A 26,973-nucleotide genomic window follows, 5' to 3' on the forward strand; every position below is an offset into this window, starting at 1 on the left:
AATCTTGGTGGTAGGTTTTTCCCTTTCATCACTTTAAATATGTCCTTCCACACCCTTCTGGCTTGCAGAGTTTCTGCTGAAAGATCAGCTGTTAACCTTATGGGGATTCCCTTGTACGTTATTTGTTGCTTTTCCCTTGCTGCTTTTAATATTTTTTCTTTGTATTTAATTTTTGAGGGTTTGATTAAAATATGTCTTGTCGTGTTTCTTCTTGGATTTATCCTATATGGGACTCTCTGTGCTTCTTGGACTTGATTATTTCCTTTCCCATATTAGGGAAGTTTTCCACTCTAATATCTTCAGATATTTTCTCATTCCCTTTCTTTTTCTCTTCTTCTGGGACCCCTATCATTCCAATGTTTGTGCCTTTAATATTGTCCCAGAAGTCTCTGAGATTATCCTCAATTCTTTTCATTCTTTTTTCTTTATTCTGCTTTGCAGTAGTTATTTCCACTATTTTATCTTCCAGGTCACTTATCCATTCTTCTTCAGTTATTCTGCTATTGATTCCTTCCAGGGAATTTTTAATTTCTTTTATTGTGTTTTTCATCATTGTTTGCTCTTTAGTTCTTCTAGGTTCTTTTTAAAAGCTTCTTTTATTTTCTCCATTCTATTTCCAAGATTTTGGATCATCTTTACTATCATTACACTGAATTGTTTTTCAGGTAGACTGCCTATTTCCTCTTCATTTGTTTGGTCTGGTGGGTTTTTACCTTGCTCCTTCACCTGCTGCGTATTTCTCTGTCTTCTCATTTTGCTTAACTTACTGTGTTTGAGGTCTCCTTTTTGCTGGCTGCAGGTTCATAGTTCCGTTTTTTTTTTTTGGTGTCTGCCCCCCGTGGGTAAGGTTGGTTCAGTGGGTTGTTTAAGCTTCCTGGTGGAGGGGGATGGTACCTGCGTTCCAGAGGATGAGGCTGGATCTTGTGTTTCTGGTGGGCATGACTGTGTCTGGTGGTTTGTTTTAGGGTGTCTGTGAACTTATTATGATTTTAGGCACCTCTCTGCTAATAAGTGGTGTTGTGTTTCTGTCTTTCTAGGTGTTTGGCATGGGGTGTCCAGCATTGGAGCTTGCTGGTCGTTGAGTGAAGCTGGGTCTTAGCACTGAGGCTGAGATCTCTGGAAGTAGCTCTCGCTAATTGATATTACAAGGGGCTGGGAGGTCTCTGGTGCACCAATGTCCTGAACTTGGCTCTCCCACCTCAGAGGCTCAGGTCTGACACCTGGCCAGAGCACCAACACCCTGTCAGCCTCACGGTTGCTAGGAGACAGCTAAATATGCAAGTATCTCAATGGCTTCTTAAGTGATGGGGAAGATGTGATGCATGAAGGACACCAACTCTAGTCTCACAGCTTAGTTCTATGATCTTGGACTAGGCAGTTAACTTCTCTGTGCCTCAGATTTCCTTTCATGCAGCAGCTCCTCGCCCCAGATCCCCAGTCAGGTGCGAGGGAAGGGCTGTCACTCACAGGCTGTGCAGGGAGGAAGCCCACGAGGCTGGCTCAGGATGCTGGCACTGAGGATTTCCTTTTTTCCACACCCTCTCCAGCATTTGTTATTTGTAGACTTTTTAATTATGGCCATTGACTGGTGTGAGGTGGTACCTCACTGCAGTTTTGAGTTGCATTTCTCTAATAATTAGTGATGCTGAACATCTTTTCATGTGCTATTTGCCATCTGTATGTCTTCTTTGGAGAAATGTCTACTTAGGTCTTCTGCCCATTTTTCGATTGGGTTGTTTGTGGGTTTTTTTGTTATTGAGTTGTATGAGCTGTTTGTATATTTTGGAGATTAAGCCTTTGTTGGTCACATAATTTGCAAATATTTTCTCCCAGTCCTTATGTTGTTTTTTCATTTTGTTTATGGTTTCCTTTGCTGTGCAAAAGCTTATATAAGTTTCATTAGGTCCTATTTGTTTATCTTTGCTTTTATTTCTATTGACTTGGGAGACTAACCTAAGAAAACATTGCCATGATTTATGTCAGAGAATGTTTTGCCTATGTTCTCTTCTGGAAGTTTTATGGTATCATGTCTTATATTTAAGTCTTTAAGCCATTTTGAGTTTATTTTTGTATATAGTGTAAGGCAGTGTTCTAACTTCATTGATTTGCATGCAGTTGTCCAGCTTTCCCAACACCACTTGCTGAAGAGACTTTTTCTCCATTGTATATTCTTGTCTCTTTTGTGAAGATTAAGTGACCGTAGGTGTGTAGGTTTATTTCTGGGCTCTCTCTTCTGTTCCACTGCTCCATATATATGTTTTTGTGCCAATGCCATGTTGTTTTGATTACTGTAGCTTTGTAGTAGTGTCTGAAGGCTGGGAGGGTCATGCCTCCAGCTTTGTTCTTTTTCCTTGGGATTACTTTGGCAATTCTGGGTCTTTTATGGATCCATATTATTTTAGGATTATTTGTTCTAGGATTATTTGTCATGGGTAATTTGATAGGGATTGCATTAAATCTGTAGATTGCTTTGGGTAGTAGTTCATATATTTTTTTTATCATGGTTAACTATATTATTTAATTCAAAAGATTTATCACAACCTGAAAGTAATTTGTACATGTATTTATTCACATGTAGGCATTCAAAGATTATTAATTAAATAAATGGAGAAACTGGCCATTATGATATCATTGTAAATAGTATGCAATAAGGAGTTTTAAAGCCTATCTAAGAAGGAGAAATATTGGAGAAATTCTCAGAGATAATAGGCCTTGAAACTGGCCTCAAAGGTGAGTAAAATCTTTTCATGTAGATAATTATATATTTTAAAATATGAATTGTATTGGCACTGACTTTACATGTACAGCCTGTGATGCAATGATACTTCCACATTTTATTTGTATTTCTTGATCACTTTTCAATAAATATTTTTATAAATGTTTCTTGTAAATTCTCAATTAATTTTCAAATATGAAATCCACTTTAGGTGTATTAATCCTATTGTAATAAAGTGATTCAATAGCACCACAAATTTACTTTTCAGTTTTAAACCTGCCCAGCTATTTAAAAATTTTTTATCTTCCATCTATAATTTAAACATTTTAATATATTCTTAAATATTTAACATTAAAAGAATAGAGAGTATATAGATTTTGAATTAAAAATTGAATTACTGAAGTCATTATCAAATTGAGAAGCAGTAATTCTCTTATGTTATGTCTTCTTCTATTCTTAGTGGTCTGCTTTTTTATCTCTAGCTTTGATGATCACTAGAAGTCATTGCCACTTTTTTTCCCCTACTATGTGATTACTTCAGACAAACTGAAGTTCTAAGAGAATAATCTGTTTTCTTCTCTTCCTCCCCATTCCCCCACCCTTATACAGTTTCTTCAATGTCTAAGATGAGAGGTCAATATCATTTCTAAATCTAAGGTCATTCATTCTATTCCACATAGCAGGGCTTCTTTTATTATGTCTGTGGCCATTACTTTTCTCAGTATCAAGTTAAAGAAACAGGAAGATAATTCTTCTATCACATTTTTATTCATTTTGAACCCTTCACACAGTTCCTTGAACATTCTTATCACAGCCTTTGACTGTCAAGGTTTTCCATCACTATGTTCAGATTTTTTAAAAATTAGTTTTGCTCTGTATCAATCTTGACAAAGATCCTTCAAATTAAAGGTTTTTTTGAGGTAACATAACATATAGGATTGCACATGCTAGGCGATGTGTATGAGTTATTTTCTGCAAACACACACACATACACACAAACACACACACACACACACACACACACACACACACACACACACTGATTTTATTTTTTTCAAGAAATTAGAAAAATGAAGAACATAAATCTTTTTCTCCCAAAAGTAGTATTTCCAAGACATCAATTTCTGGTGTTGTAGCCTTACATTTTAAAAGTAAGAATGGTTTTCAAGAACAAAATAATTGGCAAGAGAAAGAATGAATATTGGAGATTATGCAACAGAAAGAATGGCTTATCTTGTGTGGAATTCAACCTGAAAATGATTTAGACATTAGCCAAAATATTACTTTATTTATTCATGTCCCTGGTGATTCTTGTTATTTTCCTCAATGCTTTCTTTTCATCTCTTTTTAAAAGTGTTTTTTCTCCCTATTCTTTCTATTTTCTCTTAAAATTAAATGTGGTTTGGAATTCACTTTCAGGACAAGTAAGAGCCAGTAGAAATGAATAGGTTCTGAAAGAAGTTGTGAAATAATGAAATTGTATATTTTGCATTTATGTTGAATTTAAAGGTGTAACTAAATCCGCAAATGCAATCATGTATTAATCTCACTTTTTTCTCTGCACAATTCTATTATCACCATCAAAATGTAATATAAACTCAGTAAACATCAGTAACATTGCAGGGCACATAAACTGTTACTACCTTTGTGCCACCCAGCTATGTAACCAAAATTTCCCAAACCACACATATTTACCTCATCTTATACTACCCTGACTACTGGGAATTTTCAGCATGTTTCTTCCTTGTTTATAAGAACACACATATGTCCTGCCCAATGGCTGGTTTTGCTCTCCTAATGCCCCTTTGCTGAGTACCAGCTTCTCCAACTGGTATTCTTCCATGGCTTCTATCACTATTAACCTCCTGGAATACTTATTGCTGTGGGTCTTCCAAAGTTGTGACATTCAAAATGTGACAAAAATACTGCTTTCTCTCCAACTGTCATAGATGACAGAGAACTTCACATTTTTGTATCAGAAATGAGGAGATTCCTTTTCTCCCTGTAGTCTTTTAGCATTTTTGCACATCTTTGGAACAGCACCATTTGTGTGCCAAGAATTACAGTTGCCTGAAGGGAAGCAGCTGCTTTTTTTGTTTTCCTATAACCATTCAGTCAAGGACTTCAAACAGCATTCTATGGTTCTACCTAAGTGACAACACCCTTGACTCCCATCCCTTGTTGCCTCCACCCAGTGTCTTACATGCATATCACAAATCTTATCACAGTGTTTGTCTGTTAGTTGAAAATTAAAGGAAACAAACAATAAATTAAAAATACAAATATACACTTCATAATTATCATCTCATAAAAAAGACACCAAAAAAGAAAAAAAAGTTACCAACACTACCAAAGTTACCAGGATCATAATGTGAATCCCATGATAAGACTCAACTGAGACTCCCCACTGATAACCACCCCCCTACAGAAAGCCATTTTTATTTAAACAATACTTGGAATCTCTTGCTTTCATAGAGAAATACCCCCCCCCCAAATTGGTCATTAAATAAAACTCCCTGATAAGCTACAGGGGCTGTGATTCAGTCTGGAGTTTGGTGCTCCAGGGCTTGATTTAGGAGCATATGGAATTAGTTTACAACTAAAAGAGACTGAATAGAAACTAAGGATTAATTTCTAAGTCAGGTTGGTGTTAACAGTCATTATGAGACAGTTAGGAAAAACCTTTTTAATATTCTACCCGAGAACAAAGGAATAAAGGAATTGGGGAGAGAAACCTGAACCCAGAGGAAGAAAGGAAAAGATCAGCAAAATACACCAATGATGAAATTCAAGACGTATTTTGCATCTATTTGAGTGTGTATTGGTGTGTGTGTATGTGTGTGTGTGTGTGTGTTAGGGGACGGGGTGTATCATCAAAAAATAAATTATATAGCTAATATTTACATTTATTTCAAAACAATAAAATCATCAAAATAAAAGTATTCTCAGAAAGGTTTTAAGAAAATAGATTTGCTCATAACAAACTGACATCTAGAAATCATAAACAGTATGCCATGAAGAAAATTTTAAAAGACACACAAGTGAATTGGAAAAAATTGCTATATAAATGCAAGAAAATGACATTTAATTATGAAAATTTCTTATAATTTACTAAAAACTGCACAAACAATATCCCCAGTGTGGGGGGAAATGGGCAAGAACAAGACTAGGTAATTTATAGAAGTACTAGAAACTCTAAAGTTCTATATTCACATATTTTTAATATTATTAATGAGAAATTCAAGTTAAGGCAATGAAATATCAAGTTTTTTAATGTCAATTAGTTGATTTTTAAAAATGATACTATTTCTTAATTTTGGACATTTTCACATTTATGTAAATAAAATATTAAATATAATTTGAATATATTAAAAGATGTATTAAAGAATATATATAACTAACGAAACACAGAGAATATAATAACCTTTCTTCTTTTATTTTAATGTTTTCTAAAATAGCTATAATGAACATATATTAGTAATCAGAAAATTAATGTAAGAAAACAATATATATATTTAATTTTAAAACATATTTGTTAATTTTGAAAATTAGTTATTGAAGAAAATATCACATATTCTAGTTATTCCTGAGTTTAGATTGTAGCCTAGAAATATCTGATATGTGTATTTTCCTTTTGACAAACTAATTATAAAATACCACAATACACAATATCAGTTTTAACTTTTTATCTTGTAATGTTGTGATGTATCTTCCTTTTCCTTTTCTTTTTGATTTTTGGGTTTTGTTTGAGACATTAAGACATCATATTTTCATTAATAACATTACATGTATTAAAACTACATTGCATTTGATTACTTTTTGGATTATTTATTCCTTCTATACTCTTTTCTCAAGTTCAGACTGCTATAACAAAATACCATTGACTGCATGGTTTAAACAGGAATTTAAATCTTACCATTCTGGAGGCCAGGAAGTCCAAGATCAAGGAGCTGGCCTATTTGGTCCCTGGTGAGGGACTTCTTCCTGGCTTATAGACTGACGCCTTCTTGCTGTGTCCTTACATGGCTGAGAAAGAGAGAGAGAAAGACACTATACTACAAAGCTACAGTAATCAAGACAGTATGGTACTGGCACAAAAACAGAAATATAGATCAATGAAACAGGATAGAAAGCCCAGAGATAAACCCACGCACATATGGTCACCTTATCTTTGATAAAGGAGGCAAGCATATACAGTGGAGAAAAGATAGCCTCTTCAATAACTGGTGCTGGGAAAACTGGACAGGTACATGTAAAAGTATGAAATTAGAACACTCCTTAACACCATACACAAAAATAAACTCAAAATGGATTAAGGACCTAAATGTAAGGCCAGACACTATCAAACTCTTAGAGGAAAACATAGGCAGAACACTCTATGACATAAATCACAGCAAGATCCTTTTTGACCCACCTCTGACAGAAATGGAAATAAAAACACAAATAAACAAATGGGACCTAATGAAACTTAAAAGCTTTTGCACAGCAAAGGAAACCATAAACAAGACCAAAAGACAACCCTCAGAATGGGAGAAAATATTTGCAAATGAAGCAACTGACAAAGGATTAATCTCCAAGATTTACAAACACCTCATGCAGCTCAATAACAAAAAAACAAACAACCCAATCCAAAAATGGGCAGAAGACCTAAATAGACATTTCTCCAAAGAAGATATACAGATTGCCAACAAACACATGAAAGAATGCTCAACATCATTCATCATTAGAGAAATGCAAATCAAAACTACAATGAGATATCATCTCACACCGGTCAGAATGGCCATCACCAAAAATTCTAGAAACAATAAATGCTGGAGAGCGTGTGGAGAAAAAGGAACCCTCTTGCACTGTTGGTGGGAATGTAAATTGATACAGCCACTATGGAGAACAGTATGGAGGTTCCTTAAAAAACTAAAAATAGAACTACCATATGACCCAGCAATCCCACTACTGGGCATATACCCTGAGAAAACCATAATTCAAAAAGAGTCATGTACCAAAATGTTCATTGCAGCTCTATTTACAATAGCCAGGACATGGAAGCAACCTTAGTGTCCATCATCAGATGAATGGATAAAGAAGATGTAGCACATATATACAATGGAATATTACTCAGCCATAAAAATAAACAAAATGGAGTTTTTTGTAGTGAGGGGATGGAGTTAGAGTCTGTCATACAGAGTGAAGTAAGTCAGAAATAGAAAAACAAATACAGTATGCTAACACATTTATATAGAATCTAAGGAAAAAAAAAAAAAAAGGTCATGAAGAACCTAGTGGCAAGATGGGAATAAAGACACAGACCTACTAGAGAATGGACTTGAGGATATGCTGAGGGGGAAGGGTAAGATGTGACAGGGTGATAGAGTGGCATGGACATACATACACTACCAAACATAAAATAGATAGCTAGTGGGAAGCAACCGCATAGCACAGGGAGATCAGCTCTGTGCTTTGTGACCACCTAGAGGGGTGGGATAGGGAGGGTGGGAGGGAGGGAGTTGCAAGAGGGAAGAGATATGGGAACATATGTATATGTATAACTGATTTACTTTGTTATAAAGCAGAAACTAACTCACCATTGTAAAGCAATTATACTCCAATAAAGATGTTAAAAAAAAATTATTGTTGAATTAAGGTAGTGATGGGTCAATTTATATAATCAGGATGCAGGGTCAAATGGAGTAAGTGAAGAAAATATTTGATTATTTGGACCATTATTAGTAATTTGCAGAAGAAAACTATTGTAAAAATTTCATGTTTTTTAAAAATAGTGATGTATGATCTATAATGATGCTTTGTGGTTTTATGCCTCAATGAATCTTGGCTCCTTTAGCAAGGCACATGCATTATAAAGAGCTGCTGTGTGAAATGACTAATGTTGTGAATACACATTACATTTAACTGATGTAGCCACATGTCTGAAATAAATGCTCCTTGTAGTGTTGAGTGTAAAAAAAAAAAAACGAATTAAGAAAAAATATTTTTATTAACTATCTTAACCTACTGGACAACAAGGCAATTAAGAGCAGGGATTTACAATGAAATATTATTCAGCCATAACAAGAGAAGAAAGTCCTGTCATTTTGCTACAAAGTAGATGAACCTTGAGGGTATTATGGTAAGTGAAATAAATCAGATGAAAAAGACAAATACTGTATGATCTCACTGTTATATGCAGAATCTAAAAACAAACAAACAAACAAAAAACTGAAAAAAAAGCAGGATTTGTCTCCCTGGACTCTGATGACACAAAGGTCAGTGGCTGGCACTGACTATTTCCTTGATTTATTTGTTAACTACCTCAAAACTGGGTGTTTCAGCAATACTGTCAAAGCCAATTGCAACATCTAAGGAATCACTGCACTTTAATTGAAGAGGAAAAAAAGGAAAGAGAGAAGTGTGAGGACAGTTCATACATAATTAAAAATTAGTATTATGAGGCCCATTTTGGTAGTGAAAAACTTTATAAAAATTAAATTGAATTGAAATACATGTCCAGAAAATGTGAAAGACATTCCTCACAATTCAAATATAACTGGAATAGTAAGTGTCTGATGCCTATCCCCATGCTTATTGCAATAATATCAATAAAAATTCTAATAATATTAGGCAACATTGAATATTTTTTTATGGGCCAGGTATTATCCTGTGCTCTTTATATATGTTAATTCATTGATTCATTCTCATAATAACCTAGGATATCAAAAGATCTTTTATTTGGTCCATATTTCATCCTGTTCTTATACAAATATGTTTTTCTTCAAAATTATGTTTTATTCTCATCTCTATTAATGGAAAAAATAGATATGTTACAATTCATAAAAACATAAATATTTTCAGTAACTCAGTAATTCGGTAATGCTGAAATTTCTATTATTTTTTCCCAGAAATTTACTTGGACATTAAATTTATCCAATCTTTCAAATATGTTTCTCTTTTTTACCACTTTGAGATACTAGAACACTGATCCTGGATTTGGATGTACATGTACATGTTTCTATGAAAGAGTTTCCAGTTCTCTTGCAGAATTGGAGTGCAAAATATTGATTTTTAAAAAAAATTCTGATACTTTTCAATGTTTTCAAAAATACCAGTGTAATAATTACAAATTAAAATGTTACCTAGACAGAGCCCTCAAAATTTTTCTAAAAGAAAAATATAAGCTAAATAGTTATCTTTTTAGGGAACAAACTTCTTCATTTTTATCAATACCATTATCCTCTCTTCTACGCATTACTTTTTGGTTAATGATTTGTGGTTCCATTTGATATCATTGGAAAATACATAGATCATTTTCAATAATCATGACAAATATAATATAAAGAAGTTACTTACCATATGTTTCATGGTTATCTGTTGCAAAATTCAGTGTCCATTGAGATCTGCACACAATGAATAAATGAGAAGACTCGTAAGTACCCATGTGTATATTGCACTAAGGGAGCAGTCTCCTAGTTTCTGTAGATTCTTCCACTTTTGGACATTCTACAAAAGTGGAACAGAACCCACACAAAATTTGGTGTGTATGTCAGAAATGATGATGCCAAATACACACCAAGAAGGAGTGCAAAGTTTATTACAAGTATACCTCAAAGTTATTGCAGGTTTGGTTCCAGACCAGTGCAATAAAGCAAGTCACACAAATTTTTTGTCTTTACATGCATATAAGTTTACACTTACTGTAGTCTACTAAGTCTGCAATAGCATTATTTCTCAAAAACAAAGTACATACCTTAATTTTAAAATACTTTATTGGTAAAAAATGCTAACCATCATCTGAGCCTTCAGCAAGTCATAATCGTTTTGCTGGTAGAATATCCTGCCCATGCTGATGGCTGCGGACTGATCAGGGTGGTGGTGCTGAAGGCTGGGGTGACTGTGCTAATTTCTTAAAATCAGGTAACAGTGAAGTTTGCCCTCCCTATTGACCCTTTTACTTGAACACTTAGAGGTCACTGTAGGGTTATTAATCAGCCTAATTCCATTATTGTTGTGTCTTAGGGAATAGGGAGGCCTGAGGAGAGGGAGAAAGGTAGGGGAATGGCCATTTGGTGGAGCCGTTAGAACACAAACAACATTTATCAATTAAGATCACCATCTTTTATGGGTGCAGTTTGCATCCCAAAGCAATTACAATAGTGACATCAAAAATCACTGCTCACAGATCACCATAACAAAGTAATAATATTGAAGAAGTCTGAAATATTCTGAGAATACCAAAACGTGACACAGAGACACAAAGTGATCAAATGCTGTTGGAAAAATGGTGCCCATAGACTTGCTTGGGGCAGGGATGTCACAAACCTTCAATTTGTAAAACACTTAATCTGCAAAGTGCAATAAAACGAGGTATGCCTGGAGTTGCAAAATAAGCGTTTCAGAGGAGAACAGAGTAGTCCTCCCAAGTTGGTCTCAAATGGTTTGAGAGAGCAGGGAAAGGAAACTGGCTTGGGGGTTTTACTGTGATGTGGGGTAGGGCCACGTTTCCAACTGTGGGCAGAGGATTGTGGGTGTGACATCCCTGCCAGGGCTGAGAGAGGGAGCGTGTAGACTTTGTTCTCTGCTTGTGCAAATGTGGAGCAGAGGAGGGGAAGAGGGATGGCGAAGCTTGAAATCTGACAACATTCAAACATTAAAAACTGATGTCTGACTCTGTTACATTTGTTATGCAGTTATTTTTCTCCAAGTACTGTCAGATTTGTTATTAAAAGAGGAAATCTATCAATCTTTATGTATTTGCTTTAATAAAATAAGAAAACTGTATAGATAAATCAAACCTGTCAGCGTCCTCATTTCAAACTACTCGTTGCCACTTTGAGATCTGTGTATTATTGGTGTGAGAGTTATTTATGTCAGTAGGTATTTTAATAAAGGGGATATCCTTGAGTAAAGAAATTTAGTCTGTAAAATGAAGATTATGATGATAAAGTAGGAAGTTTAAATGATGGAGAGTGACAAGTCAAATTAAATAGGTGATAAAAAATAAATTTCCTCAACAAATGGAGTAAATAGAGTACTAGGGTTTAAAATGTAAATGTTATTACAATAGCAAAATAGATGAGAAATAAAAATGTAAATCATATAAAAATGTATAATAAAAACCATCATAGTTTCGTAAGTTGAAAATCTTAAAGAGATATGTTTTTCTGGGCTGATGGAAATAAGAACTAGATAAAATGTAAAACAGAAACAGAAAGAAGGATATGGCTTCATTATAAATGTTGATGTTATTCAATTCCAAAAAATGTATTTTCAATAAATGGGAAATCTAGACTCATGAAAAGAGAGCAAAAACCTGTTTAAAATGATTCATGGATATAAGATTAAGGACACAAGGTAGGAAGATGTAGAAAGAGAGAGTGTCATGGCGACATTTTTTGAAAAGATAGGAGAACTGGCTACTAGTGTCAGAGGGCTTGGCAACCAACTAGTGTTTTGTCTGGACACTTAACTTTTCTGAATATCAAATACCTTATCTGATATTAGAGAATGAGACTTATAGATCTCTTGAAACTTCTCAGTCTATCTTTCTGATTCTTGCTATATATCTAAGAAAAAATTGTAATACTACTGAGAAATAAAAAGGGAATGAAATATTGACACATGGATAAATCTCAAAACATCATTCTAAGAGAGAGAGGCCAGACACAAAAGATTATTATTGTATGACCCATTTAAATGAAATTTCTTTTTTTATAATTTGTATTGGAGTACAGTTGATTTATAATGTGTTAGCTTCAGGTGTACAGCAAAGTGAATCAGATATATATATATATATATATATATATATATATATATATCCACTCTTTTTTAGATTCTTTTCCCATATAGGCCATTAGAGAGGATTGAGTAGAGTTCCCTGTGCTATACAGTAGCTCCTTATTAGTTATCTATTTTATATATAGTAGTGTGTATACGTCAATCCCAATCTTCCAATTTATCCCTCCCCCTCCCATTCTCCCCTAGTCACCATAAGAGTCACCATCTGTGACTCTATTTCTGTTTTGTGAATAAGTTCATTTGATCTTTATGCTGCAACTCCTAGAGTAATGAAAATGAAAACAAAACTAAACAAATGGGACCTAATTAAACTTAAAAGCTTTTACACAGCAAAGGAAACCATAAAAAAACCGAAAAGATAACACACAGAATGGGAGAAAACATTTGCAAATGAAGCGACTGGCAAGGGATTAATTAATTTCTATATTAATTATTAATATACAAACAGCTCACACAGCTCAATATCAAAAAACAAACAACTCAATCAAAAAATGGGCAGAAGATCTAAGTAGACATTTCTCCAAGGAAGACATACAGATGGTCAAAAAGCACATAAAAAGATGCTAAACATCACTAATTATTAGAGATGCAAGTCAAACTACAGTGAGGTATCACCTCACACGAGTCAGAATGGCCATCATCAAAAAATCTACAAACAATAAATGCTGGAGAGGGTGTGGAGAAAAGGGAACCCTCTTGCACTGTTGGTGGGAATGTAAATTGATACAGCCACTATGGAGAACAGTATGGAGGTTCTCAAAACACTAAAAATAGAACTACCATATGATCCAGCAATCCCACTCCTGGGCATATATCTGGAGAAAACCATAATTCGAAATGATACATACACCGCAATTTTCATTGCAGCACTATTTACAATAGCCAGGGCATGGAAGCAACCTAAATGTCCATAGACAAAGGAATGGATAAAGAAGATGTGGTACATATATATAATGGAATATTACTCAGCCATTAAAAAAATGAAATAATGTCAGTTGCAGCAACATGGATGGACTTAGAGATTGTCAAACTGATTGAAGCATGTCAGACAGAGAAAGACAAATATCATATGATACTGCTTATATATGGATTCTAAAAAAAATGGTACAAATATATGAAATTTCTAAAAACAACAAGCCTACAGAAAGAAAAATAGATCAGTAGTTTCTTGGCAAGAGGTAGGGAGCAGAAATTTGATTGAAAATGGGCAGCAGGAAATGTTTAGGGGTGATGTAAATATTCCATATATATTCCAAATATAGGTATGATTGTGTTGATAGTTATACCAGTATGTACACTGACACTTAAATGAGTACATTTTATGATATGTATATTATACCTCAGTTAAGCTCTTAAAGACAGCCATAACAACAAGAACAACAAAATAAGTCACAATATATCATATTACCATTAAAATCCTCCAGTGGCTTCATATATCACTCAAGTATAAAATATATTATTCTTAACTATAGTAACCACGTTGTCTGTTGCATATCCAGAACTTATTCATCCTTCATAACTGAAACCTAAAGGGAGAGAACTTACTATTAATAGCAAGTCATGTGGATGACTTAGGACTTCATATTTTATTTTTTAAAATTTCTTTTAACATCTTTATTGGAGTATAATTGCTTTACAATATTGTGTTCGTTTCTGCTGTATAACAAAGTGAATCAGCTATACGTATACATATATCCCTACATCCCCTCCCTCTTGTGTCTCCCTCCCACCCTCCCTATCCCACCTCTCTAGGTGGTCACAAAGCACAAAGCTGATCAACCTGTGCTATACGGCTGCTTCCCACTAGCTATCTATTTTACATATGGTAGTGTATATATGTCCATGCCACTCTCTCACTTTGTCCCAGCTTCCCCTTCCCCTTCCCCGTGTCCTCAGTCCATTATCTACATCTGTGTCTTTATTCCTATCCTGCCCCTAGGTTCTTCAGAACCTTTTTTTTTTTTTTTTTAGATTCCATATATATGTGTTAGCATATGGTATTTGTTTTCTCTTTCTGACTTCACTCTGTATGACAGATTCTAGGTCCATCCAATTCACTACAAATAACTCAATTTCATTTCTTTTGATGGCTGAGTAATATTCCACTGTACATATGCACCACATCTTCTTTATACATTCATCTGTTGATGGACACTTAAGTTGCTTCCATGTCCTGGCTATTGTAAATAGTATTGCAATGAACATTGTGGTACATGACTCTTTTTGAATTATGGTTTTCTCAGGGTACATGCCCAGGAGTGGGATTGCTGGGTCATATGGTAGTTCTATTTTTAGATTTTTAAGGAACCTCCATACTGTTCTCCATAGTGGCTGTATCAATTTACATTCCCACCAACAGTGGAAGAGGGTTCCCTTTTCTCCACACCCTCTCCAGCATTTATTGTTTGTAGATTTTTTGATAATGGCCATTCTGACCAGTGTGAGGTGATACCTCATTGTAGTTTTGATTTGCATTTTTCTAATGATTAGTGATGTTGAGAATCTTTTTGTGTGTTTGCTAGCAATCTGTATAAGGTCTTGGGAGAAATGTCTATTTAGGTCTTCTGCCCATTTTTCAATTGGGTTTCTTGTTTTTTTGATATTGAGCTGCATGAGCCGCTTGTTTGTACTGGAGATTAATCCTTTGTCAGTTGCTTCATTTGCAAATATTTTCTCCCATTCTGAGGGTTGTCTTTTCATCTTGTTTATGGTTTCCTTTGCTGTGCAAAAGCTTTTAAGTTTCATTAGGACCCAATTTTTTATTTTAATTTTTATGTCCATTTCTCTAGGAGGTGGGTCAAAAGGATCCTGCTGTGATTTATGTCATAGAGTGTTCTGCCTATGTTTTCCTCTAAGAGTTTGATAGTGTCTGGCCTTACATTTAGGTCTTTAATCCATTTTGAGTTTATTTTTGTGTATGGTGTTAGGGAGTGTTCTAATTTCATTCTTTTACATGCAGCTGTCCAGTTTTCCCAGCACCACTTATTGAAGAGACTCTCTCTTCTCCACTGTATATTCTTGCCTCTTTTATCAAAGATAAGGTTTTCTATCCTGTTCCTTTGATCTATATTTCTGTTTTTGTGCCACTACCATACTGTCTTCATTACTGTAGCTTTGTAGTATAGTCTGAAGTCAAGGAGCCTGATTCCTCCAGCTCCGTTTTTCTTAAGATTGCTTTGGCTATTCTGGGTCTTTTGTGTTTCCATACAAATTGTGCAATTTTTTGTTCTAGTTCTGTGAAAAATGCCATTGGTAATTTGAAAGGGGTTGCATTGAATCTGTAGTTTGCTTTGGGTAGTAAAGTCATTTTCACAATGTTGATTCTTCCAATCCAAGAACATGGCATATCTCTCCATCTGTTTGTATCATCTTTAATTTCTTTCATCAGTGTCTTATAGTTTTCTGCATACAGGTCTTTTGTCTCCTTAGGTAGGTTTATTCCTAGGTATTTTAATCTTTTTGTTGCAGTGGTAAATGGGAGTATTTCCTTAATTTCTCTTTCAGATTTTTCATCATTAGTGTATAGGAATGCAAGAGATTTCCATGCATTAATTCTGTATCCTGCTACTTTACCAGATTCATTGATTAGCTCTAGTCATTTTCTGGTAGCATCATTATGTTTCTCTATGTATAGTATCATGTCATCTGCAAAGAAGTGACAGTTGTACTTCTTCTTTTTTGATTTGGATTCCTTTGATTTCTTTTTATTCTCTGATTGCTGTAGCTAAAACTTCCAAAACTATGTTGAATAACTGTCATGAGAGTGGGCATCCTTGTCTTGTTCCTGATCTTAGTGGAAATGGTTTCAGTTTTTCATCACTGAGAACAATGTTGGCTGTGGGTTTGTCATATACGGCCTCTATTATGTTGAAGTAAGTTCCCTCTATGCCTACTTTCTGGAGGGTTTTTGTCATAAATAGGCGTTGAATTTGTAGAAAGCTTTTTCTGCATCTATTGAGATTATCAAGTGGTTTTCATCCTTCAGTTTGTTAATATGGTGTATCACATTGATTGATTTGTGTATACTGAAGAATCCTTGCATTCCTGGGATAAACCCCACTTGATCATGGTGTATGATCCTTTTAATGTGCTGTTGGATTCTGATTGCTAGTATTTTGTTGAGGATTTTTGCATCTATATGCATCAGTGATATTGACCTGTAATTTCCTTTTTTTGTGTCATCATTTTCTGGTTTTGGTATTAGGGTGATGGTGACCTCATAGAATCAGTTTCAGAGTGTTCCTCCCTCTGCTATATTTTGGAAGAGTTTGAGAAGGATAGGTGTCAGCTCTTCTCCAAATGTTTGATAAAATCTGCCTGTGAAGCCATCAGGTCCTGGGCTTTTGTTTGTTGGAAGATTCTTAATCACAGTTTCAATTTCAGTGCTTGTGATAGGTCTGTTTATATTTTCTGTTTCTTCCTGGTTCGGTCTCAGAAGGTTGTGCTTTTCTAAGAATTTGTCCATTTCTTCCCGGATGTCCATTTTATTGGCATATAGTTCCTTGTAGTAATCTTTCATGATCCTTTGTACTTCTGCAGTGTCAGTTGTTACTTCTCCTCTTTCATTTCTAATTCTGTGATTTGAGTCTTTTCCCTTTTTTTTCTTGATGATCTGGCTAATGGTTTATCAATTTTGTTTATCTTCTCAAAGAACCAGCTTTTAGTTTTATTGATCTTTGCTATTGTTTCCTTCACTTTTTTCCCATTTATTTCTGATCTGATCTTTATGATTACTTTCCTTCTGCTAACTTTGGGGTTTTTTTGTTCTTCTTTCTCTAATTGCTTTAGGCGTAAAGTTAGGTTGTTTATTTGAGACTTTTCCTGTTTCTTGAGGTAGGATTGTATTGTTATGATCTTCCATCTTAGAACTGTTTTGCTGCATCCCATAGGTTTTGGGTCATCGTGTTTTCATTGCCGTTTGTTTCTAGGTATTTTATGATTTCCTCTTTGATTTCTTCAGTGATCTTTTGGTTATTTAGTAGTGTATTGTTTAGCCTCCATGTGTTTGTATTTTTAACAGTTTTTTTTCCTGTAATTGGTATCTAATTTCATAGCATTGCTGTTGGAAAAGCTACTTGATATGATTTCAATTTTCTTAATTACCAAGGCTTGATTTGTGACCCAAGATATGGTCTATCCTGGAGAATGGTCCATGAGCACTTGAGAAGAAAGTGTATTCTGTTGTTTTTGGGTGGAATGTCCAATAAATATCCATTAAGTCCATCTTGTTTAGTGTGTCATTTAAAGCTTGTGTTTCCTTATTTATTTTCTTTTTGGATGATCTGTCCATTGGTGAAAGTGGGGTGTTAAAGTCCCCTAGTAGTATTGTGTTACTGTTGATTTCCCCTTTTATGGCTGTTAGCAATTCCCTGTGTATTGAGGTGCTCCTATGTTGGGTGCATAAATATTTACAATTGCTATAACTTCCTCTTAGATTGACACCTTGATCATTATATAATTTCCTTCTTTTTCTCTTGTAATAGTCTTCATTTTAAAGTCTATTACGTCTGATATGAGAATTGCTACTCCAGGTTTCTTTTGATTTGCATTTGCATGGAATATCTTTTTCCATCCCTTCACTTTCAGTCTGTATGTGTCCATAGGTCTGAAGTGGGTCTCTTTTAGACAGCATATATATGGGTATTGTTTTTGTATCCATTCAGCCAGTCTATGTCTTTTGGTTGGAGCATTATTCCATTTACATTTAAGGTAATTATCGATATGTATGTTCCTATTACCATTTTCTTAATTGTTTTGGGTTTGTTTTGTAGGTCTTTTCCTTCTCTTGTATTTCCTGCTTAGAGAAGTCCCTTTAGCATTTGTTGTAAAGCTGGTTTAGTGGTGCTGATTTCTCTTAACTTTTTCATGTCTGTAAAGGTTTAAATTTCTCCATCAAATCTGAATGAGATCCTTGCTGGGTAGAGTAATCTTGCTTGTAGTTTTTTACCTTTCATCATTTTAAATATGTCTTGCCATTCCCTTCTGGCTTGCAGAGTTTCTGCTGAATGATCAGCTGTAAACCTTATGGGGATTCCCTTGTATGCATTTGTTACTTTTCCCTTGCTTCTTTTAATGTTTTTTCTTTATATTAAATTTTTGATAGTTTGATTAATGTGTGTCTTGGTGTGTTTCTCTTCTGGTTTATCCTGTATAGGACTCTCTGTGCTTCCTGGATTTGATTGACTATTTCCTTTCCCGTGTTAGGGAAGTTCTCGACTATAATCTCTTCAAATATTTTCTCAGACTCTTCCTTTTTCTCTTCTTCTTCTGTGACCCCTCTAATTCAAATGTTGGTGAGTTTAAGGTTGTCCCAGAGGTCTCTGAGACTGTTCTCAATTCTTTCCATTCTGTTTTCCTTATTCTGCTCCCTGGCAGTTATTTCCACCATTTTATATTCCAGGTCACTTATCCGTTCTTCTGCCTCAGTTATTCTCCTATTAATTTCTTTTAGAGTATATTTAATTTCAGTTATTGTGTTGTTCATCACTGTTTGTTTGCTCTTTAGTTCTTCTAGATCCTTGTTAAATGTTTCTTGTATTTTCTCCATTCTGTTTCTGAGATTTTCGATCATGTTTACAATCATTACTCTGAATTCTTTTTCAGGTAGGTTGCTTATTTCATCTTCATTTATTTGGTCTTGTAGGTTTTTACCTTGCTCCTTCGTCAGTAACATATTTTTTTGTCATTTAAATTTTTTTTTTGATGGGTGGGGCTGTATTCCTGTCTTACTGGTTGTTTGACCTGAGGTGTCCAGCACTCGAGTTTGCAGGTAGTTGGATAGAGCCGGGTCTTGGTGCTGTGATGAGGACCTCTGGGAGGCCTCACTCCAATTAATATTCCCTGGGGTCTGAGGTTCTCTGTTAGTCCAGCATTTTCGGCTCAGAGCTCCCACCACAGGAGCTGGGGCCCGACCTCTCTCGTGGGAACCAAGATTCCGCAAGCTGTGTGGCACAGCTAAAAATGAAAAAAAGAAAGAAAGAGAGCAATACAATATCAAAGAATAAAAAACAAAATAAAATTAGTAAGATTAAAAATATATTAGGAAAAATAAAAATATAATTGAAAAAACTGCAATAAGGTAAAATAAAACACAACAGAAAAAAGAAAATAAAAAGCATGGGGGAACAAGCCAAAAGGAGAGAACAATAACAAAATGTAATGAATAAAATAAAATTAGAAAAATAAAAGATTTATTAGGAAAAATAAAAATATAAATGCATCAACAGCAACGAATCAACAAGGTAAAACAGAACCCCAATCTAAAAGAGGTAGTAAAAAGAGAGAAAAAAAAAAAAGCCTTGGCTATGTGCAGAGTTTAGGCGGGAATGGAACTTAGGCAGGGGCAGGGTTTAGGGTGGGGCCGGACCTAGGCTGGGGAGGGGAGGTTGGGGGGGGCGGGCGGGTGACGTTTGAGCGTGGTGTGGGGCCTATGCTCAGGACCCACGCAGCTAGAAAAGGCCTTGAGGGTGGGGCCTAGGCAGGGCGATGTTCCAGAATGGGGCGGGGCCTCTGCTTAGGACCTGTGTGGAAGGGGAGTGGCAGCATGTTGAAAAGAGGGCCTCTGGAGTGTAGAGTTCTGGAGTTTGGAGGTAAGGCCCTGGATGAGGATGTGTTGGTGGGGTTTAGGCCCAGCGCGTTGGAGGGGGTCTCCGAGTGTAGAGGTAGGGCCCTGGGTGGGGGTGTAGGGGTGGGGCTTGGGCTCTGCGGTGTAGGAGGGAGGCTCTGAGGGCAGAGGATTAGGCCCGGGAGCCCCACAAGCTCCCCAGTGCCTAAGTGGACAGTGAAAGCGCTGGCCGCATTCCCTTCCATTCCTCTGCGCCCCCCAACACTGTCTCCCCTGGGGTCTCCCCCCATCCTCGCTCGACCCCTAACAGTGGGTGGGTCCCGCTGGGTGTAGGAACTCCTCCCCTCCCCCCAGCCACCCCTCAGGGGTGCCAGTCCTAGAGGTCTGGCCTTTACTTTTTTTTTTTTGGCCTTTACTTTTGCTCCCCCTTCCCTCCCTCCCACTCCCTCAGGACCCACATGGCTGGAGGGGGCCTCGGTGGGCAGAGGATCAGGCCCAGGATCTCAGCAGGCTCTCGGGGGCCCAAGTGGGCAGGGGAAACCTGTCCACACTCCCTTTTGATCCTCTGTTCTCCTGATGGTCCCCCAATTACCCCCTTTGGTTGTGGGATCCCTTCCCTTCCCCCAGCCACTCCTCAGGGGCACCAGTCCCATCCCACCCCCACTTCTCCCCCTACACTCCCCCCACGCCCCATGTCCTACCCAGTCACTGGGGGTTCCTCCCGTCCCCTTAGGTGTCCGTGGTCCCCCACCGGTGCCTGGTAGGTGCCCTAGTTGTGTGGAGTCGTGAATTCCACGTCCTCCTAGTCTGCCATTTTGACTCCACCCCTCATGTGGCAAATTTTAGAGCCTCCAGATATACTTTTCACTGAATGAAATAATAAAGTATGAAAGAAAATAGGAAGAGGAAAAATAATAGATGTTACCAATAATGCAAAAATGGTAACTTGTTAGTAGTTATTGAATTATCAATTTAAAATAATGTTTATTTCTTTTATAGTTAGGAAAATTTAGAAATCATAAAGTAGTATGAAAAGAAACTAAAGAATATTTGCATTATTTTCATATGTAAATACCAAATTTCAGAATATATTTTTTAAATAATGTAACAATCTATATTGCTATCTAAATCCATTCACCATTATAAAAACCAAGCAGTCTATGTATTTCCTTGGATCATCTCTACAGTGAACTTGTGAGGACACAAACCAGACTATCAAAAATATCAAAGAACCAATATAAAAACTTAAAATTTTTGGTTTGATGTAATTAAATCTTAAAAACAAAATGTTACCCCTAATACTGAATATCTTTTTCATGGCTAGGCTGCCAGTTAAGCTTTCCCTTTGTTCCTGCAGGCCTCAGGCACACAATCTGCTGTCTTCTTTTCTCCCTAGCCCCAAACACATACTGCTCCCATCTGGTTTCCTGTTTTGCTCAAGCCTTCAGCAGACTAGAATGCTGTGTCTTCAGCTTTTCTATTTTTTATGAGTTTGTAAAGATAACACAGAGACAATTCTAGTTTAAACCAGTTTACTATTAATTTCTGAGAGGAGGTAAAGAAGTAAAAATAAACTAGCTTAATTTATAAGAAATATAGAAAGAAATTTTAAAAGTCCCTAATATCTAACAAAACTCTCACTGTTTTCTTTCTAGAGCCTCTAGTTCCTGTCTCACTTTTATAGACAGTCTCCTGAAAGTTTCAAAGACTTCTTGATGCTACTCTATAATAAGAGGTTTGAGTTTCTTTCTCCCTCTTCAGTGCAGAATTCTAGAGATATTCCTCTCTCTACAGGATTGCTTTGCCTTTGTTTTTCAATTAAACACTAATCTAGGTACCGTTGGGAAGTAACTTTCCCGATACAATTAAGGTTATTAGTCAGCTGATAATACAATAGGGAGATTATTCTGGATAATCTAGATGAACCTTTTGAAATCACGAGTGCCTTTAAAAAGCAGGACAGGAAGGCAGAAGAGTCAGCTCAGATGCAACTGCAGAAGTCAGGAGAGATGATATAGAAGGAGAAGCCACAGTTGGTGAAGGGGCCCACATGGAAAGTATGAGAAGAAAAGCAGGCAGCCTTCTGAAGCAAACATCAGCTGGAAATGGAAACCTCAGTCCCGTAACTGCAAGGTCAACAACAATCTGGTTAACAACCTGAATGAACTAAGGAACAGATTCTCTTCAGCATCTTCTGATAGGAGTACAGCCAGCTGATCCCTTGATTTTGGCTTCATGAAATCAAGAACAGAGAAACCAATTATACCAACCTAAAAGTCTGACTTACAGAATTCTGAAATAATAAATCTGTGTTATTTGAAGCCAATAAGTTTGTGGTAATTTTTTATGGCTGCAATGTAAATTGAATACAAGTGTTGAAGCCTACACTTAATTATCTGTAAACTGAGCCCACTGGTTGTGCATTCTTAAGTATTACACAAACATAAAGAGTGAACTAGAAACATTTAATTTAGTATTTTTAGATTCATATATAATTGTTCATTCATTCAACAAGACAGGAGGTTGCCTTCAGATGCACAGAATTGTTTCAATGGACGCACATTTTTTCATATTCATTTTTATTTTATTTTTAATTAGAAAGTGACACTTCAGACTAAAGTTACTAGAAACCCCCACTGAGTAAAGGAAGAAAAGAATCAAGGAACCAGAAAAACAATGGCAAATTTGATGCAAAACAACAATTCAGCACAATATGATTTGTGGATGTGTGTGTGTGTGTGTTTGTGTAAATGGAAAAGGAAAAGCTTAAAAGAGAAAGACCAAATTCTAAAAGCCCTTCAATCCTTTATGCAACAAATTGAGGATGTATTTGTCATCTATTGTGCCAGTCACTGGAAATTCAATAAGAAACAAAAGGAGCCTTGGTATCTGTGTTGTGGACATTCAGTCCAGTGGGGAATCTGAAGTTTTATCACACCATCATTCTAGGAAGTAATATCACAATCTTTGCAGTCTAGACAAGGCTGTGCCAACCAATTTCAGGCATTTACCTTTTATCCTATAAACAACAGGAAGCTATTGCACAATTCAACTTCAGATCTTAAGATTTTCTATTGGGAAGAAAGGTGGCATGATCAGATTATGTTTTAGAAAAATCACTCTGATTACTGTGGGGTTAGATGATTTGGGGAAGGTGAGTCTGATGGCAGGAAAACTGCAAAAAGTTATAAATGAGTAAGAGATGAGACAAAAATTTAAAAATTCAATTATAATTAAAATAAGGGGTGAATTGAGCAATTTTTTATTTATAGAAAATAACAACTGATTTAGAAAATTATTGGATGTAGGGAAGAGATTATAGGATGATGATCAGGCAAGTAGTTGAGAAGTTGCTTTCACCAACTGGGATATACAGAAGAAGAATTCATGAGAATATTAAAATTAAACATTAAAACTTTTCTAATTGAAATTCCTATGAAGCATGAAAAGGGAGGCAGGAATCAGAGTGAGTAGTAAGAGATGTGACAACAGAAGGAAAAGGTTGGTGTAATGTGGAGAAAGAGCCATGAGTCAAGGAATCCAAAAGGGACCAGCTCTGTCAACACCTTGGCTTTAGCCCAGTGAGACTGATTTTGGACTTCTGACATCTAGAATTATAAGGTAACAAACTTTAAACCACTAAGTCTCCGGTAATTTGTTATAGCAGCAATAGGAAATTAATACAGCAGAGATACATGCATGCGTGAACTTGAGCATAGAGCTGGGCAACTGGGAGATATGAGTAATTTATATCTTAATCTCCCTGCACCCTCACCCACAAATCCTTATTACAAGTGTGGTCACACAGTTTAAGATACAAATTTATGCTCTAACAAACCCATCCGATTTACAAGAATTAAGTCTACTCTCAGGTCCCTTCTCCACCATGACACCCTTCTCCCTAGGCAAAACAAAAAAACAAACAATAAAAAACAAAATAAAACCAGAAGTTACTTGAAATCAGCAGCTTTTTAAAATTCTCCCATAAAACTGAAATCCATTAAAGAGATTATGTTAGAATGATGTGTAGAGGTGGGGATACTGTACAGGACAGAAAATATTGGGCCTGAGGACAGCAAAGAGGAGGAATTGCGGATTTCAACAGATATGGAAAGTGTCCAAGAATGTTGGATGCATTCACATGGTTCTCTGAAGCATGGTGAGAAGGGAACAAGTGCTCACAGAGAAAGGCTACATAGGATATCTCTATAGAATCTAGTGCCAGAATTTTGAGGCTTGGCAGCTTCCCAATTACTGTTTGTAGCCTGAAGAGAAGATTTCAAAGATTGATGTGGGCTGGGACAATAGAGGTGGTGTTTATAATGGATAAGGGACTTGGATTCTTTTCTTTTCTGTAAAGCATATAAACTTCCCAGACTTTGAGCAGGTAGAGAAAGGATACGTGAACCACAGAAATGGCTGAGATATATTTTCCTACTAGCTGTTTAGGATAGGAACTAGAAGCTGGGTTTATGATTAGTTTTAAAATGTGGAAAACATAGTAATTCTTGCAGGCCTTTTCTTGTGAAATAAGGTTGTCCATATACATAACAAAATAATTTATAAATTATTAAAATTAATAGGAGAGTTCAGCATGGTTAATGGGCATAGGACCACTGTACAAATTCACAGAATTTCTACACACCAGCAATACGTTATCTAAACAAATGCTTATAAAATTGTTTTACAAATACTTAAAATTTACAATAGACACAAAATAATTCAAGATATGTAGGAATGAGTTTTATAAACAATGAATAAGTTATTTTGGGAGGGAAATATAAATTCACTAAAAACATTAAACAAATGTAGATATAATATTGATGCATTAGAAAACTCAATATCTTAAAAAGATAACCATTCTTTCCAAATTGATCTGATAACACATATTTCAAAAAAATTCCAAAACAACTCTTCATGGAACTTGAAATGTATAGGGAAGTACAAAAAGCCAAAATATGTTTCTGAAAATGATCAATATGCAGAAATTTGCCCAACAGATGTTATGATTAACTGTAAGACTATAAGATATTACAGTTTGATATAGGAATTCATAATTAAGACAGTGGAATAGAATAGAAAAAAACAGTAGATAGAAACATATATAAAACCTTGATTTATGATGTAGTAGAATGGCATATCACTGAGAATGATGGTCTAATCAACAAAGAGTGATAGGGTGATTGATTTACCTACCAGGGAAAAGAAATGAAAAGGTGATTCCCACCTCATATCATGCACATATCAACAGAAAATTACAAAAGATAAATTACTTAAAAAGCTAACAGTAAAATACTTTGTATTTAAGAAAATATTATTATGGGCTTAGGATAGAGAAGCATTCCTTAAATAGAACACAAAAGTAAAATCATTTTAAAAGACTGATAAATTTGACTATACTAATATGAAAAACTTGTTTCTCAGTGCAATGTCAATCAAACTCCGTTATTTTGTGGATATCAACAAACTGATTCTACAGTTTATATGAAAAGCAAAAGACCCAGGATCGTCAACCCAGTACTGAAGGAGAAGAACAAAATTGAAGGACTAACCAACCCTACTTGATTTAAGACTTAATATGAAGCTACAGTAATAAAGACAGTGTGGAACTGGTGAAAGAACAGACAAATAGATAAATGGAACAGAAGAGAACCCAGAAATAGATCACCATGGATAAAGTCAACTGTAGAGGAGTGATGTCAGCATTGAGATGCTCCCTTTGTCTTTCCCCCTCAATCTACAGCCAGTAAATCATCCATAACTGAACAAAGGTGCTTCTGCCCAACACACCAGGGTACTGGAGAATTACACACATCTGTCTGTCTAAAGGTGGGTGGACCAGAACACATAGAGGAAGCAGAATCATGAGAACAGCAGAGGTGGTGCCTGTGATCTTGGACCCCCAGCCCCTGCACATGAGCCTGAGCCTCAGAGAATTTTGTAGCTTCATGGGAGGCAGCATACACAACTCTGGCCTCTCAGCACTCACAACCAGAGTGAACAGGGCAGCAGCCCGTGATTCCTCCATCTCCTGTCATAGAGGCATCCATGACTCTGGCCCCACACCCACAGTGGAGATGCACATGAACCTGACAACCCCAGATATGGCAGAAGCACCTATGACCCCAGTTACCACCCTGAGACTCAGGAGACCATGGACACAGTGGAAGCACTCACCATCCTGGTACTCCAGGCAGCAACACCAGTGAAAACAGCAGCAGCAAGGCACCAATGACACTAGAGGCACAAGAAGCAACAATGAGTGCAGCAGGCTACACCTCTGACAGAGGTGGTGGAGGGTGGAAAGTACCAATTCTCGAATACAACCAGAGGCAGCTCAGATAAGAGAAACAAAAACTTGTGATATATCGCCACCTACTTGAAAGCAAAAGAATGGCCTCTAATTTCTAACCTGTTCAATCTTTAGAATCAAGGGGAAAAAAAAAATAATAAAAGCTTTACATAAAGAAGAAATGTGTGCACTACTTCAAATGTGCTGGCAGAGGAACAACTCATCAAGCACCATGAATAACCACAGTAACACTGTAACATAAAAAGAAAATAACAATTCTCCAGAAACCAAACTTAAAGCATAGACTAGTACAATCTAACTAATAGAGAAATCAAAATATGGTCATAAAGAAACTCAACAAACTAAAAGGAAACTCAGAAAGGCAGTTCAATAAGCTCAAGAATAAAGTTAATGAATAGAAGGAATACTTTACCAAAGGATTGAAACTCTAAAAAAGAACTAAACAGAAGTTCTGGAACTAAAGAACTCAATAAATGTGATGAAGAATGCATTAGAAAGCATTGGAAATAGAGCAGATGATATGGAAGAGAGAATTTGCGAACTTGAAGATAGAAATCTAGAAATAATACAGAAAGAAGAGAGAGAATTAAGATTTTT

The 26,973-nt window shown here is 36.0% G+C and overlaps 1 long non-coding RNA gene across 1 annotated transcript in view; it reads right to left on the minus strand.

Moving 5' to 3' along the window:
* The window catches only part of LOC309615493, a 250,107-nt gene that overhangs the window by 214,794 nt on the left and 8,340 nt on the right, over nt 1-26,973 (minus strand). Inside the window, exons 2-4 of the long non-coding RNA XR_014236874.1 lie at nt 26,241-26,300; nt 10,055-10,101; nt 6,633-6,742 (exon numbers count right to left, since the gene is read on the minus strand). This is a non-coding gene — a long non-coding RNA (uncharacterized lncRNA). The remainder of the gene's footprint in view (nt 1-6,632; nt 6,743-10,054; nt 10,102-26,240; nt 26,301-26,973) is intronic.

This window comes from Balaenoptera borealis, assembly GCF_965194805.1.
Source record: "Balaenoptera borealis genome assembly, chromosome: 18".
Lineage (NCBI taxonomy): Eukaryota > Metazoa > Chordata > Mammalia > Artiodactyla > Balaenopteridae > Balaenoptera > Balaenoptera borealis.